Below are 18,415 nucleotides of genomic sequence, written 5' to 3' on the forward strand. Positions count from 1 at the left end.
GAGAAAAGAGTCAAGGAAAAAGGGGAGAGATGCGTGGGGGGTGGGGGGATAAAGCAGGACGGAGAATATGATTCAGTGATGAGAGGGAAGATGGGAAAGAAAAGCGTAGAGGGGGTCACCTGGATTATTTTCCACTTTCAGCGTAATGACTCTCGCTTGGGTTCACGTGCAATTACTTAATGATAAATATCCTGGAGAGCCTATCCATTTTGTATTCTTCGGATAGAGAGGAGCAGCTGCAGGGAGCGCTGAGGAATGAGGAACATCTGTTTTACATGAAGACAGTTAATGTCTCTCTGGGCACCGTTTGGGATCGACTATCACAGACACAGAGTCGGTCACAGTGTAGCATCTGATGCACCGTCTCTGAAAACAATCACATAGACAAAACACTGTTTAGTTATGAACATTTTGTCAAGGAACACGAGTCAATATGACTATAATAATGTTATTCCCAGTCTCCCAATCCCTATACCTATTCTATACCTAAAACATAAAGTATTAAAAACCGGTTTGTAATTATGCATCATATTTCTTAAACTGATCAGTGTGCTGTACACTAAATCTTAAAAAGTAATTAGCTTGTTTTCAAATAAATGTTGTAGGACAAATGTAATCGACTCAGACTGTGAAATGCAATGGAAAAGCAGCACAAATGGCTACTGTGTTTATAAGTAATTGTAACCGTTCAAAGTTCTATGTTTACCTGGGGTTTTCCAGTATTAACCCTTAAACCCCTGAGACATTACTCCAGGTAAACCCGCTGTTGTGAATTGTCATCATAAAAGCTGCTGTTTTCTTCAGTGGTTTTGTTTTACTGTGTGTTTTAGGGTCAAAACGATGTAATAACAGAAAAAGACACACAAAGGAATTGATGTTTCAGAGGTTTTTACTAGGGATGTCCGATATTGGCTTTTTTGCCAAAAACCGATATGCCGATATTGTCCAACGCTTAATTTCCGATTCTGATATCTACCGATACCGTTGCTGATATATGTGGGATATTAAACTAATTTTAGGTAACATCACATATCTCCTGTCATGGAATTAACACATCATGCTTAATTTTATTGTGATGCCCCATTGGATGCATTCTCAAATGCAACAAGGCTTTCAAAATGTAAACACTGTCTGTGCGAAGAATACATAGTTCAACTTAAGTTGTGAGAAAAATGCCATATTTATTTATTTTCTCTCCCTCACTCCATGAGTCTATTACAGTGTGGCAACTCTACTGTACAATTTTGAAAACTGCACATTTCTTTCAGCTACAAACAATGCTTCATTTACGCGTCGGTAAATGCCAGTGAAATCAAGGCATTATTTTATTGGTTTTAATGATAGGCAAAAAAAACAATAATGATATTCACCGATATTACATTTTTATGCCAATATCGGGCCGATAATATCAGTGGGCCGATATTATCGGACATCCCTAGTTTTTACTAAATAAGGCACTCAGAAAACAATTTTACGCAGAGATCCCGCAAAAAAGGTGAGATGGTGATCCCACCTTTTTTCCACCATTGACTGATTTCCAAAACTAAGCCAAAGGAGTAACAGGCTGGACAGGTTGGACTTTTACACAGTGGACCTGCGTTCCAGAATCAAAGGGACGCAGTATATAGTGTGACGCATCACTTCTGTGTTGGAAATACCCCGAGCATAGTGGTGTTGCTAACCTCTCCTGTCACCGTTCTACAAATGTTAGCATGGATAGTCTCCTCCGCCTGAAGTAACAAGAGCTCACGGATCTTGGCGTCTCCCTAGTTCAACGTCTCTCTGGTCGTGTTGATATGTTTGTTGACTGTACACGGCCCGCGATCAATTTTAAATCTTCCAGTGGGTGCAAATGAAGGTACTGGCATGGATTCTGCCGCAGCCGCCTTGGGTGCCATGGGTAAAAATGGCACGAAGCCACAGCAACTGGGCGGCTGTGGCAGAATCCATGCCAGTGTCTTCATGTGCACCCACTGTCTCTCCAGCACAGGGGTCGCCATCATCAAAACGTCACACCTTGATTGCAGAACGAGAGCTGTTCCTTTTACATTGCGTTCCAGAATCATGATCCCACCTTTATCACTGCTCTGTTACTACCTCCAGATGCATTACAAAGCCGCAATAAAGGTGGGACCAAATGATCCCACCATTTCATTTACACAATCATCATTCTGGAATAAAGGCAAAATATTTCCGTAACAGAAGTGCTGTGTAAAAGGGGCGAGAATGTACAGCAATATGAGATTTAGGATATTGAACATGAACTGACCACGACCACTCCACTCGTCTGGGGAACGTTGTCTGGTGGTCCCGAAACCTTGTACAAGACAATCCAGGCTCTTTTCATGGGTTGGTCCACGTTGGTGGAACGATCTACCAAGCACCACCAGAACAGAGGTGTCCCTGCCTATCTTCAAGAAGCTCCTGAAGACCCAGCTCTTCCAAGAGCACCTCCTGTCCTAGCACTGTCAGACATTCCATTTTAAATATATTAATAAGGTTTTTCCAGGATCATCACAGGTATTCCCAGCATCATCTCTGGACCTGCTGCTGTGGTCCTGCCTCTCTCCTGCCTTCATTGTCATCACTCACTTATCTTCAACTGCATCCATATGTCTCCCCCTACTTCTCCCCTTCTCCCCCTCTCCCCCAGTCTCTATCTCTATCGCTCTCTCTTTTTCTCTTCCTTTACCCTCTCTCTTTAACCTCAACTGGTCAAGGCAGACGTCCATCCTCCAGGAGTCTGGGTCTGCCCCAGGTTTCTGCTGTTAAAGGGAAGTTTTTCCTCGCTACTGTCACCAGTCACAAATGTTCGCTCCTGTAGGATTCTGTTGGGTTTCTGTAAATTGGCTTAAAGTCTGGTTTTGACCAACTCTATATGTAAAGTGTCATAAGACAACTTTTGTTGTGATTTGGCACTTTATAAATAAAATTTGATCAATTGATTGATTGATTTGATTGGTTTTCTCCTGTAAGTCCTTTTGGAAAAAAGTGTCTGCCAAATGCATGAATGTAAATGTGACTGTGAACTGGAACACACTGAAAAACAAGTATTTGAATTTTTGGCTCAGTAGCTTTTGTTTTAGGGCTGTTTTTTTTCTGAATCAGTCCAGCTGCTTTTTGACACCTGGTTGAACTCCAAAGAATAATTAAACGGTCAAAACTGGATCAGAAAACAGCAAAAAAAAAAAAAAAGGGAAATCACCACAATACTGCTAGCAACAGTAAAAACAAAAACAACAAGGAAAATGCTGTAAAAAAAAACAAAAAAAAAAAAAAGGCCCAAACCATCTATTTCTTATAATGGTCGGTCACACTGATCTGTTTCGCCCACCATTCCACAGGCGGCGGGGGGTGCATTGAGTCTGCTCAGATGTCTATGGAAAGAACAAGATTTATTCTCTCCGTACATTTTGAAATTTTTCCTTTTGAACAAACAGTTGAAATTTTATGAATGTTTAAAATACATCATACATTCAGAACGTTCACCACAGACACGTTAGAGGTTAAAGGGTTAAAGAAAATGTACTGCCCTTCCACTGAGTTTAACACAAGTCACACAGTAGCTTTTGGAGCCTTTTTTTGTCAGGACTGGAGAGCTCAGAAGGTCAACTTCTGGGTGTCACAAATAAAGTTTACTCTAGTTACATCTCTCACTGGCTGCAGAAAGCTGCTGTCTAGTTGTTCAATCTGTTCTCTCAGCTCATTACACCTCTATTTAGTCTGCCCCTACTTTTTATCCTTCCATACAGTGTGTTTAAATCCACTAAAATTCACCACAATGCAGTACTCCTTTATGAATTTTTAGGTTCCTGGTGTTTTTTTTGTTTTTGAGACAACATGTTGAGTACTTCAAACCGTGACTAAATCAAATTGTTTTTGTTTGCCGTCACTAATAGACAGACAAAATGGAGTGATCGCTTAACCTCTTTTGCAGAAGTAATTAGACTGTTGTCAAGTAAATGTTCTGGAACAAATGTACTGGAGTCAGACTGTGAAAAGCATGCTGCAAAAAAAAAAAAAAGGAAAAACTCAACTTCACTATGCTTAGAATTGATCTGAGAAAATGTAGAAAATTTAAATAAAAAATTCTAACAGACAGTAAGAAGATTAAAGTTACTGTTTGCAGTGCTGTTTCGATTCCTGAGGTAAAAAGTACAAGTAAAAAGTAAAAGTACTGTAACTTCATCCCCTCGTAGGGTATTTTTAAGCTGATTACCAGAGATTGGTTGGAAAACGGACTAACGACAAACAGAACCAGATGTTTCTGAGAATGAGGATTTACTCATTCTGGACTTTGTCGCTTGGGATGTAGAGTTTAAAGCAAAAGCTGCTCCGCCCCCAGACCTGACTGTCATCAGCTGAACCCCTGAAGGTGGGAGGGGAGGGAGAGCGATTCCCGATGGGGAGGATTCTCCTAAAATCTCCTTAAAATAATGAGCACTGAAACTACATCACAGCCATCTCATGTTGTAAAAGACACATCCATGGTTGAACAGGAGACTAATGTGAATGCGTTCATGGATTATTAGACAGGGTTGCTGCAGAAGGAGGAGGAAAACATGGAAGATAAGGGAGGGAGATTTGTGAATATGATGACCATCTGGTTTTACACTCCTACCGAAGATGAAATGATAGGACTCTGTGGGCAGTAACGATTTAAATGCATTAATATGGAGAGACATTTGTTTCTTTATTCATCAATCAAAAAGAATGAATTTGAAATTAAAAAGAACAGATTTGCAACAAAGAAAGAGATCTGAGAGCAAAAGACAGCAAGCGGCAATCAAAAAAAAAAGATAATTTTGCTTATAAATCACTCCTCTTTGCTTGCGACTTCAAAAGTTTTGCTTATGAATTAAGCTGCACTTAATGGGCGGGGCCTATCCTGATGGATGGGAGAAGAGTTTCTATTGGTGGGTTTGACCGTGTTAAATCCACTGTGTTATGTTGGTGGGAGATCAGTTGATAGTGAAATTGAAATGTCTCATAAGTAATGAATTACACTGCCAGGTCAAACCCACCAATAGAAACTCTTCTCTCATGCATCAGCGTAGGCCCCGCCCATTAAGTGCAGTTTAATTCGCAAGCAAAACTTTTGAAGTCGCAAGCAAAAAGGAGTGATTTATAAGCAAAATGATCTTTTTTTTGATTGCCACTTACTGTCTTTTGCTCTCAAATCTCTTTTTTGGTTGAAAATATATTTTTGTTCATTGCAAATCCATTCCTTTTGATCAGGGATGTCAAACTCACATACTGTTAGTTTTGTTCTGAAGAGGGCCAAACCAGTAAAATATTAACATAATAATATATAAATAATGTCAACTCCAAACTTTTCTCTGTGTTTTAGAGTGAAAAAACTAAAATTACATTGTGAAAATGTTTACATCGACAAACTATCCTTTAAAACAATGTGAATAACATGAACAAACTGAAAAAATAAGTGTAATTTTAACAGTATTATGCTTCAGTTTCATTTACGCATGTACATTATAACTTACAGATCACGGTAGAGGTACAAATACACGAGTCATTTAGTAACAGACAGAATATTGTTAAAATGGCACTTAACTTCTCTTATGACATTTCAGGTTTTTCATTTTTGTTCAGGATATTCACAATTTTTGCAAAACTATACTTTGTTTTAGTATAAATACATGAAAATATTTACATTTACAAAAAAAAATAAATAAATTGGAGCTGCGAGTATTTATAGATTATGATGATAGTATTTTACTGATCTCACCCACTTCAGACTGAACAGATCTGTATGTGGCCCCTGAACTAAAATGATTGTTACTATCTTTGTGTAATTTTAGCATTTCGCAAATTCATCCCAAGGGCCAGACTAGATCCTTTGGTGGGCCGGATTTGGCCCCCGGGCCGCATGATTGACACCTATGCTTTTGATTGATGAATAAAGAAACAAATTTCTCTCCATACATTAAATACATTAATTTCAAATCACTGAATATCTTCCATGCATTCCACTGCTTGACATCATGTTTACAATCATCTATTCAACATGGCTTGGATGAGATTTAAAAGTACAGTGTGTAACAGATTTTAAATAAATAAATAAATAATTAATCTCTAAATTAATAATATTGAGGTGTATCTAGAGCTGAAACCGATTAATTGATAAGGCCAGGGGTATCAAACATGTGGCCCGGGGGCCAAATGCGGCCCGCCAAAGGGTCCAGTCCGGCCCCTGGGATGTTTTTGCCAAGTGCAAAAATTCCACAGTCTTGAATTGAATTAAGCAAAAAAAAAAAAAAAAAAGCTTGAATTAAGGAAAAAATCTTGAAATTAAGCAAAAAAAAAAAAACTTCAATTAAGTTTAAAAAAAAATCTTCAGTTAAGCCAAAAAAAATCTTCAATGAAGTAAAAAAAAATCTCAAATTTAGCAAAAAATCTTGAATTAAGCAAAAAAAAAAAAAAAAAACTTCAATTAAGTTAAAAAAAAAAATCTTTAGTTATGCCAAAAAAAATCTTCAATTAAGCCAAAAAAAATCTCAAATTTAGCAAAAAATCTTGAATTAAGCAAAAAAAAACTTCAATTAAGTAAAAAAAAATCTTGAAATAAGGCAAAAAAAATCTTCAATTAAGTTTAAAAAAATCTGAAATTTAGCAAAAAATCTTGAATTAAGCCAAAAAAATCTTCAATTAAGTAAAAAAAAGTCTTGAATTAAGCCAAAAAAAAATCTAGAATTAACAACTTCATTTTTTTTGTCTTTGTTTTAGTGCAAAAAAATAACATTAAATTATGAAAATATTTCCATTTCCAAACTATCCCGTAACAATAACATGCGAATAACCTGAACAAATACGAACAACCTGAAATGTCTGTAGAAAATTCAGCCCAATTTGAACTCTTTTCTTCCTGTTCCTCAGTGTTTAGTGTCTTTGTATATCTGATCCATAATGCACGTGGACAAATGAGAAGTGGAGGAATAATATTGTTTAAATTGCACTAAATTTTCTTACATTTTTAATTTAAATTTCATTTTTTTCAGGGTTTTTTTTTTTTTTTTGGATAGTTTATAAAAGTAAGTATTTTCATAATTTAATGGGTTTTTTACACTAAAACAAAGACAAAAATTTGGAGTTGTCATTATTTATAGGTTATTATGTTATTATTTTTCTGGTCCGGCCCACTTCAGATCAAATTTAGCGGAATATGGCCCCTGAACTAAAATGAGTTTGACACCCCTGGATTAGGTGCTTGAAGCAAATGCAAAAATTCATGATTCGATTAATCGACTCGAATTGATTGAAGGGAAATATTCCATTGCAGTTTTCCTGAATTGAAGTTTCTTTGTGCGTCACAATAAGCGTCCGTGTGAAACACAACAGCGGAACCAATGTTTAACAGCAGAGAAAGGAAGGAAACAAAGCTTTGATTCAGGAGAATTGTGGTTGAATGATTTCTTTTTTAACACTTTGAGTCGATTAATCGTTTCAACTCTAGGTGTATCTGTCTTTTAAAATAAAAATATACTGCTCGTGAGTGAGCATTTCATTTCCTGGCTTGTACTGTATAAGCAACAAAAATTCAGCTGACTCTACGGGACAGTAGATGTATTCATGTTTAATATTTTTCTATGTATTTTGGCTTTGTATTTTAGTCAGCTAAACACTTCTGTAGGTCAAACAGCCTGCTTCACCCTGAGGTTTGGATTCATAAGGCTCTACCGTTTGTGTGTATGTGTGTGTTATGGCGAGGGATTTTAATATTTTAAGTTAAAAAAAAAAAATTAAAATATAAATTACTGCAAGAGTATTTGCTGTTATCACTAGAAGATGGCTTTTGCTTCTGCTAAGCTGAGCCAGACTCATCTGTGCTGCCCTGACCAGGCTATGCATGCATAAGTAACCATACTGCTGATACTGTGCTGCAAGGCACAAAGAGAACTCACACAATCTAGGCCAGAGCACTTATCATCTCTCTTTGGTCTGCTTTCCTAGTTACAGTTAAACTCATGCAGCCCAGCACCAGAAGAAAAACTTTTGCATGCTTGTTTTCCCTTGTGATTTATTTTTGTGTTTAATTTTATTTCATTGGAAACATTTTAAATAATTAATACATTTTTTTTTTCCATTTAAAGGAGTGATATCTTGTTTTTTTTAAATGGAATTATGCAATTTAAAACATTTCCCTGTGGTCTACATAAACTGTAAATGCTATGCTTGGGTCTGATTCTTCATTAATTCAACTCCACAGGTCCATCTTTCTGAGTAATGACACCTGAAAGGTTATTTTGAACGCTGGCCCTTTAAATGCAAATGAGCCACTTCATGCCTCAACCAACAACTGAACATTTTTGGTAAACGGCTTGAAGTTTGGACAAATTTTCAGTATGGACTACAACCGCTGCTGCTGATAAACAATAATTGCGTCCTCTGAGAAATGTTCTTCGGAAGTCTTGGCCTTATATGTGCAAATGTCATGACGTAACTAGTTATAAAACATAACACATTAAGAGGGAATTAAAACGGGTTGTAGAAATCCACTCAATTTTTGCCAGAATGAATATAAAGACAGCGCAACAAGTGGACACGATGGGTTACATACAAAACCTGGAATGAGACTGAGATTCATGAAAAACCCACATGTCTGGATTAGAAAAACCACTAGGATCAGCAAATTTAACAGTGTCTTTATTTATAACTGTATATAAGACCATTTTAATGCCATGTTTTGCAGATCAAAAGCACTGACACCTAGGTAGTTTTTCCTGTCCTAATTTTGGTCTTATTTTTGGCCCCAATATTTTATTAAAAATTCATTAACTTTGGGATGGCTCAGAGCAAGAGTATAATTTCTTTTGCATTTATCTGAGGTCATCATTAGGTACATCCTGGGGGGAAATATGTCTAAATTTCTCCGTTATTATTGGGTCAAAAAAACAGGCAAAGTGTCAGATACCAAAATGAACCCAGTTTCATAGACGCACCCCGATATCAGTTCTTAAATTAAACTCTTACGAGCTATTTTTGTTGTGATCATTATATTTGTCCAAAAACAAATGTACCTTTCTTTAGTTGTACCAGGCATTAAAATGAACAAGAAATTAAAGAAAACAAGGATGGTCTAATAATTTTTTCCGCGCCTGTAGGTAATTATGCTATGAAGCTAATGAACTGCAACTGCCATGTACACATCAGCTATACATTTTAATCAAAATATCAATATTTCTAACAAGGGTATTGATAACTTGTCTCAAAAGGAAATAACATGTAGGTTACTGCCGAGCTCTGTGTTCCACGCTCACATTTATAAAGAATTTGTGGACAGCCGTGACTTCAGTAACATTGAAAATACTTTGAAGACGTCCTTTGTGAACGGTAGAGACCTAGTATCTCAGGGGTGTCTCATATGACAAAAGAACAAAGTGTTTATCCATGAAAGAGGTGGCATGGTTATCCTTATAGCACATTATAGTCCTATAGTGTTAAAGTAGATGTGTGTTCGCGTGTCCAAGGTCTGCGGTGATTGATGTTCCTTTAGAGGCCTCGGGGCTTTGGGGACTGCAGAGATGACCTCTGCAGAGGTGAGTGGATCAGCAGCTCCGCTATGACTGACTGCCTACCTGGACCAACATTTCAGATGCCTCCTGTGACCTTCTCCTGTTTGGAAAACACATGGGACACTTTGTACATGGAGGTGGACTATATGTGTGTGAGTCGGTACATGCCCACTAACGCACACATGTCCGACTGTACTGGCAGTTGCACACCAGCGCACACACCTGAAACATCTAGTGGACATTCCTTATCTACCTCCGAGGGTAATGGGCTGATAACCAAAACCAGCCCCCCCTACACCCCTTTGAATGTAAGCCTAGGGAACCAGCCAATCACAAAAGAGTATTCCCCCTGCAATGTAATTCTAACGCAATCACTGTGATACATCTCTGGCTTATCCTTCACACACACAAACCAACAAATGAACTGTGTTAGGTTTGTGGGAACAGAGATGAACAAAGAAACAGACACAAATGCAGCAAACAAACAAGCTAATCACTAATTTGAACAATCTGTGTGGACGAGGCGGCCGCACACACACCACAACACCCCCCAAGGTCGGTGTGTGAAAGTGATGTTGGGTAAGTTTATAAGTTGTGAGTGTGACATCCGCCTGCTCCTCTGTAAGTATCCATTGTACTGGTGGGTGGGTGGGGGGTAGAAAAAGATAGATACAGTAAAGTAAGCACAAATAAAGGAACACACACAGACACACACCTGCAGGTGGAGGTCCTAAATCTTCATCAGCAGTGCCAGGTTTCCTGAGGATCAGAGCAGAAAAAGTCACTGATGAATGGCTCTATATTAAAGAGTACGTGAAGAAGAGGCATCGGAGTGAGCGTGTGTGTGTGTGTGGCTGGATGTTAGTACTAATGTTATGTCTCTGAGGGATTAGCTTCAAACCAATCAGGACACATTAACCTCAGTGTGATGAAACCACCCATCTCTACATCCACAAAGATAACATTTTCCTCAGATGATATATACATGCCTTGAGGTTTTCCGCACTGTGTTTTGTTCATTTTTCTGCTCGCATTTTAAGACAGAAATAAAACAAACCATGATTTTCACATCAACACTCTGCTGAGATGTTGGGCCTGATTCCTTTGGCCCAAAATTTTAGAAAATTAAAGTAAAGCAAGACGACTTCAATATCAGGGTTTCTGCCAGTATCAGCAAATCTAATTTAAGGCTTTTTAATGCCACTTTTAGAGGTGGGCAATATATATCGCCTACAATAAATGTTGATTTGACGATGTGCAATTTTACATTGTCGAGTTTTCATACTGTCTCGAAATGAAAACAAACAGACGGTGCATAGACGGTAAAAAAGAGGCACATGAAAGTCCTCATTGGCCAAATGCGTGCTTCAGAAGCCAATCAGCGGACAGGATTCAGTCTCGTGGTGACTCTGCAGCACCCAGAACACAACATGGTCTCACATGGAGGAAATATGCAGGAGTCTCCGTCTCAGCGGATGACTTGATAGCAGACGTGGGTCCACATCACTAGTCTGGAAATGGTTCGGTTTTGACCAGACTGATGTCGGTCAAAATAATGTTATACGCAAGCTGGGGCACTGTAAAAGGGGAGGGGGGTAAATGTGACAAATTCATGTGGAGGGGGTCCAGTGGATACAGGTTAGAAGTTGTGAAAATTTCAAGTAAGATTTGCTGTATAATAGAGGAACAGAAGCCAGGAGTCAGACGTTGAAAGCATGTTAGGTTTCACTTTCGTGTCACCCTACCATTGGTTACATTAGTTCATGGACCACACACACACGTACATAACTACTGCCCCCCCCCCACACACACACACACACACACACACACACACCTCCAGGTTTTGCAGAAGATGTATGAAGCATGTTCGTTCATCACTAACCAAAAGTGACTCAGTTTCGTGTGATTTGTTGGAGTATTTCCCCTTTGGTTAGTCAGCTGACTATAGTAAACAGTCTATGAAGCATTTAGATATCAGAAACTGGTATGTTTGAATTCAGAGGGTCGCTGTTGAAGGGGCTTGAGATTCAATTACAGTGAGATCAGTATCGTCGTAATGAGCCTGTACAGTTAAAGCAGGTTACATCGTTACTGTCAAACTTATTTATTTATTTATTTCATTCATGGTTGTGCATTTCATCAGTAAACATTCAATAATCATCAAGTAAACAAACATGTACACACCCATGCTCGAAAAGGAGCAGGATGAAGAAACTCTTATATTTCCTGCCCCCTTCTAAATAATAATAACCTTAATGGTTAGCCATACACAACTCGCTATAAAATCATACTGTATAAAGTCAGACAAACCAACTAAATACATCCAAAGATAGTACCAAATGAATACAAAACCAAGTGCAAAACTATATATCCAGAAAGTACAAAACATAGGTAAATATAAACCTGATGAAATGATGCAAAAACATTTTACCAGTCCAAAGCCAGTAAATAAACACGTCACAAAATTCAAAACAAATACGAAGCCAAATGTAAAACTTATAACTGTTCGTATAATCTCATTGTTCTTTCTTTATACACTTTTTTCAGTTGGAATATGTTTTTACAGTCCTTCAACTCATTATAAAGAGAATTCCAGAGTTTAACACCAACCACTGATACACACATCTGCTTCAAAGTTGTCTGTGCACACTGGTGTTTGAAATGACCTTTCCTTCTATGCTCTTCATTCTCTGAAGTGAAGACAAACAGTTCTTGTAATTTAGCTGGTAGTGCTTTACTTTTGGCCTTGAACATAACAAGTAATGTCTGTAACTTAACTAGCTCCTGCCATTTCAATAATCCAGAATCAATAAATAATGTATTAGTGTGTTCCTGATAATCTGCTTTATGGATAATCCTGATAGCTCTCTTCTGTAGGAGATTCAATGGCTTTGTGTTACTCTTATATGTATTACCCCAGACTTCCACACAGTAGCTAATATATGGCAAAATAAATGCACAATACAGTGTTCGCATTGCCCTGTAATCTAACAAATACTGTACCTTATTTAAAATTAAAATACTCTACGGCATCTTTTTCCTCACATGTACAATATGGGATTTCCATGTCAGACCTTCATCCAATATTACTCCCAAAAAGCGAAGTTCAGAGACCCTTTCAATATTAATTCCATCTATAGACAGTACTACATTTTCCTCCCTTCTTTTCTTACCAAAAATCATAAACTTTGTTTTTTTGCATTTACATTAAACTGGGAAAATAATGAATACAGTGGAAAAAAATACAAGGACTTTAACCCTGAAATATATCAGGGTATATACAGGGTGGGGAAGCAGAATTTAAACTGAACATTTAGTTGTTTTTTCTCAGCAGGCACTACGTCAATTGTTTTGAAACCAAACATATATTGATGTCATAATCATACCTAACACTATTATCCATACCTTTTCAGAAACTTTTGCCCATATGAGTAATCAGGAACACAAACGTCAAAGAGTGTGTGATTTGCTGAATGCACTCGTCACACCAAAGGAAATTTCAAAAACAGTTGGAGTGTCCATAAAGACTGTTTATAATGTAAAGAAGAGAATGACTATGAGCAAAACTATTTCGAGAAAGTCTGGAAGATACTATTAAAGAAGAATGGGAGAAGTTGTCAGCCGAATATTTGAGGAACACTTGCGCAAGTTTCAGGAAGCGTGTGAAGGCAGTTATTGAGAAAGAAGGAGGACACATAGAATAAAAACATTTTCTATTATGTCAATTTTTTTTTAAATTCTCATGACTTTCAATAAATTAACTGGTCATACACTGTCTTTCAATCCCTGCCTCAAAATATTGTAAATTTTGCTTCCCCACCCTGTATATGTCATATCTTGACACTTGCAGGCCACCAGGAAAATAAAAAGTAAAAGTAACATGATAACTAGTTATTTTGGGGGGAGAAATGAGGAATGAGGAAGAGAATTAGAGAAATGAAGGAGATGAAAGAATGGTAGAGAAACCAGGAGGGTCAGAGCTGAAGAGGACCACTGAGAGGAACAGACCAGGAAGGAAGTGAAGAAGAGGAAAAAGATGATGTCAGTGTGAGGGATGAAAGTGAGGAAGATTTGGTTTCTGAAAGAGGGACAGAAGCAGATGCTGAGGAGGCAGATGGAATGATGGAAGGGAGTCAGAGGATCCAGCCTTATTTCAGCTGGACCACACTGTATGGTTTTATTTTCCATATAGATTCTAGTGCAGTGTCATAACAGGTTACTCAATAAAATATGTTTTGACTAAAAGCCTTTGTTATGAGATTAGATGTGTAAAGCTTTAATGTAGCTTATTTTATCCACAATTATGATGAAACTAAAGATGAAGCAAATTTCTACTCTATTGCACAACAATTTAAAAAATAGTTTAAAAGTGTCATCGACTGCATTTATATACATATAGAGATTCCAAGTACCACCCCATGTAAAACTTTCTAGATCACAGGTGTCAAACATGCGGGCCGGGGGCCAAATCCGGCCCGCCAAAGGATCCAATCTGGCCCGTAGGATGAATTTGTGAAATACAAAAATTACACTGAAGATATTAACAATTGAGGATGTCAAAATCATTTTAATTCAGATTCCACATACAGACCAGTTAGATCTCAAGTGGGTCAGAACCAGTAAACTACTATCATATTAAACCTATAAATATTGAAAACAGCAAATTTGATCTTTGTTTTAGTGTAAAAAAGTAAAATTACATGAAAATGTTTATATTAAAAACTGTTATTTTACAAAAAATGTGAAAAACCTGAAAAGCAATTTTATCAGTATTCTGCCTGTTACTGAATGTTCCGTGCATTTGTAATCGTAATGTAAGTTGTAATGCACATGCGTAAATGATAAACTGATAATCTGAGGCAGAATATTGTTAAAATTGCAGTTGCTTTTCTCAAGATGTTTCCAGTTGTTCATGTTATTCAGATTTTTGTAGATGTAAACATTATCATAATTTAATTTTTTTTTTTTTTTTTTCACTGTTACAGTCTACTCTCGTTATACCGCCAACTTCCGTTCACGGCCAAATTGGCGGTATAGCGAAAATGGCGTTACAACGGGTTGCGTCCATAATGTGCATGTCTTTACTATATGATGTCGATGCTGCCTCCGTTAACCCGTTCTAATTGCGTTTCTAAATAAATCTTGATTCTGTTATGTTGTAAGGGATCATTTAAAGTGGGGAAACATTTTAAGCATTATTATACCGCGTCGGGAAATGACACCCCATCATCTTGAGGCTTTGGCTTAATCCCACGTCCTCTTCCCGACATCCTGACCTACTGAGTGTTCTGCGATAAATGAACGGTGGCCGTTCCGTAGACCTACTCGTAGCTTGTGGCGATCAGCGTCTGGCGCGTTTGTTTCAGTGCATTGTTAAAATTTATGTGTACTCGATGGCAATCACGCTGGCGGTATAACGGTCGGGAAATCAATGGTATAAGTGTTGTTTGTGCATGGAACTGGGCTGGCGGATGGCAATAGGCGGAAATGGCGGTAGCTAATGGAATAATGCATTGGGGATTTTTGTGCAATGGTTTTGGTCGGCGGTGAGCAAAAATGGCGGTATAACAGCGGGCGGTTTAACAAGAGTAGACTGTATTATTTTACTGGTCCAGCCCACTGGGGATCATATTGGGCTGAATGTGGAACTGAAATAAAATGAGTTTGACACCCCTGCTCTAAAACATAGAGAAAAGTTTGGAGTTGACATAATTTACATATTATTGTGTTATTATTTTACTGGTTTGGCCCACTGCAGCTCAAATTTAGCTGAATCTGGCCCTTGAACTAAAATGAGTTTGACAACCCTGTTCTAGATCCGCCACTGAGTGGTACTAGTTGTGATCATAGTTTACACTGGTGTATGAATGCATGTGAATGTTTGGTGGTGGTCAGAGGGGCTGTTTGGCGTGAACTGACAGCCACACTACGGAATTCAGTAGTTACAGAGCGCAACCCCCCCCATACCCCCCCCCCCCCCCCAGCTTCACTGGTCTCCTTCACTGTACCGAAAACTTATCGAAAATGTATCAAACCAAAGACCCCTGAACCAAAAACGTACCAAACTGAAGTTTTTCTGCACCATTACATTCCTACAGTACATGCTTGTAACATGAGCAGTCATATATGTTCATACAGGTTTTAGACCAAACCCTGGATTAGCCAAGGCTTCCCATTAGAGACCTGTGGACCAGTATAGGACTAAACAGGACAGCTGCACTTATCACAGTAAGTCTCACAGAAGAACAAAAGAGCAGTTCAAGAGAAAACACTGAGTGGACAGATTGTAAAGGAGCTCCTACCATCATCAATTCTGTGGGTCAGACTTGAAAGGAGTCTGATCCATAGATTTCAATTCTGTTTCAAGTTATCGACGAGCTCAACAATAGATTTCAATTCCTCTTTTGGATCGCCTTTCCATTCTTTGTGGTTTTGTCTTTGTCCTTCTCCATTGATGTTACATCGGCACTTTTCCATTGACAGCTTTTCTTTGATTTATTTGTATGCATAACAGCACCACAGTACTCCTCTGACTTTCCTCTGCCGAAGTTTTTGTTGGCACCGTCGCCCTGGGGACTGGATGACAAATGACTTTACAAATCATTGGTTAAAATAATTGATTGATGGGTTAATTGATCCAGTCACTGACCTCTAAAATGCTGCGCACAAATGTAATGGCCTAAGATGTGGGAGAAAAAACCACCAGTAGATAATTTCATTATCATTCTACAAACTGCTAGAATGTCCAATACAACATTATGTCTTTAAACACATGTGGCAGACTGCAAACCTCTCCTCTTTATCCTTCTTGCTCTTATGTGGTTGATTTGTTTTCTGAATTCCTTAGTGAAATGAGATGCAAAGTCATCAAAATCCCAGAAATAGCATGAGAAGGCAGTAATACTAGACCATTTCATGCACAGCATCCACAAAGGATTCTGTATCAACACTGAAGTAACAATTACCTTTAATTTTACCTACATTAATATTATCAGAACGGCATTTATGTCTCTTGAAACATTTGATGTGATTAATTTTTGTTCAGGTTATATATAAACAAAAATTTTCATGTAGTTTTACTTTTTTTTTTTTTTTTTTTTTTTTTTTTACATTGAAACAAACAGAATAATTAGTTGTTGTCATTATTTATAGGTTATGATGGTAGTATTTTACTGGTCTGGCCCACTTGAGATTGAGGTGGACTGTATATGACCCCTGAATTAAAATGGTTTCGACATCCTTGATTGTTTCTATCTTCAAAATAATCTCCAATGGTCTGTTTTGGATCACATACTGTACAGAGTGGGGAAGCAAAATTTACGATATTTTGAGGCAGGGATTGAAAGACAGTGTATGACCAATTAGTTTATTGAAAGTCATGAGAATTTATTTGCCACAAGAAAATTGACATAATAGAAAATGTTTTTATTCTATGTGTCCTCCTTCTTTCTCAATAACTGCCTTCACACGCTTCCTGAAACTTGCGCAAGTGTTCCTCCAATATTCAGGTGACAACTTCTCCCATTCTTCTTTAATAGTATCTTCCAGACTTTCTCGTAATAGTTTTGCTCATAGTCATTCTCTTCTTTCCATTATAAACAGTCTTTATGGACACTCCAACTATTTTTGAAATCTCCTTTGGTGTGACGAGTGCATTCAGCAAATCACACACTCTTTGACGTTTGCTTTCCTGATTACTCATATGGGCAAAAGTTTCTGAAAAGGTATGGATAATAGTGTTAGGTATGATTATGACATCAATATATGTTTGGTTTCAAAACAACTGACCTAGTGCCTGCTGAGAAAAAACAACTAAATGTTCATTGTAAATTTTGCTTCCCCACCCTGTATGTCTGACTCCTCTGGCTAATACGGTTCAGTTTTCTGAGCTAATGGCTGATGTAGTTAAGATTTACCTCATCTATTGTTTTAACATCCAGGATATAAACAAACTTACGATGTTAGTCTTTCCAATTAAAACTGTGGTATATTTTAGGGTGTATACAGAATATGTGGAAAATGAATCTAATGTGTCTGTTTTACTGTCCCTGTTTACATTCCTGAGGCAAACAGATCCTCTTTGTTCGATGGATGCTCCAATGATGTGTTTCCAGGTTTTTGCATATAAGCAAATTAATTTTTTAAGAAGGACTGAAGCAAAAACAGAGGGAGGCAGAGTTCATTCAAAAAACATAAAATGATGAAATGTATTGAAATGCCTATTTTAATCGGGGTATGAGTGGCTGCAGATAAACAGGAATATTAGCCCAATATTCGTTTTCATTAGCCGTGTAAACAGTGTATCAACAATCTCACCAAACTGAATTATTCTGTGCATGTAAAGGTGTTTCCAGAGGTTCATTCAGTCAAACTCAGTGGCTCAAACTGTCAGAAATGTTTTCCTACTACAGCAGGGTACACACTTAAAGATAATTGGGCTGTTTTTGTCCCAATTTTCCCCCTTACCGACCAAGGACAGCAAACGCCACATTATCGTATCTTATGTGGTCTGAGGTGCGTTAAGAGTGAATTTGTCCCGATAACACTGGTCAACAACAAATTTATTGTTTAAGTTTTTTGAGCTGACTTAGGATAATTTTGGTGTGCTGAATCCAAAAATCACATTAATTTTGCTCAATTAGGTCAACTTTCTGAACTATGCTACATATTGGCTTTTTAACATTTTTGCTTACATTTATGGGCATTTTCACATCATATGATACAAAATTCTTTCATATTTCTTGCAATAAACGAGTTCTGAAGATTTTACCTTTGCCAATTTATGATTATTGTTTTTTTTAATATTACAGGTGAATGAAATGGCTTCGACTAGAAGATCTTGCAAAAATAAGCCTGACGTATTCTGCTACATCTGCGGTGAATAC

Source organism: Sphaeramia orbicularis, chromosome 18 (assembly GCF_902148855.1).
Source record: "Sphaeramia orbicularis chromosome 18, fSphaOr1.1, whole genome shotgun sequence".
NCBI lineage: Eukaryota > Metazoa > Chordata > Actinopteri > Kurtiformes > Apogonidae > Sphaeramia > Sphaeramia orbicularis.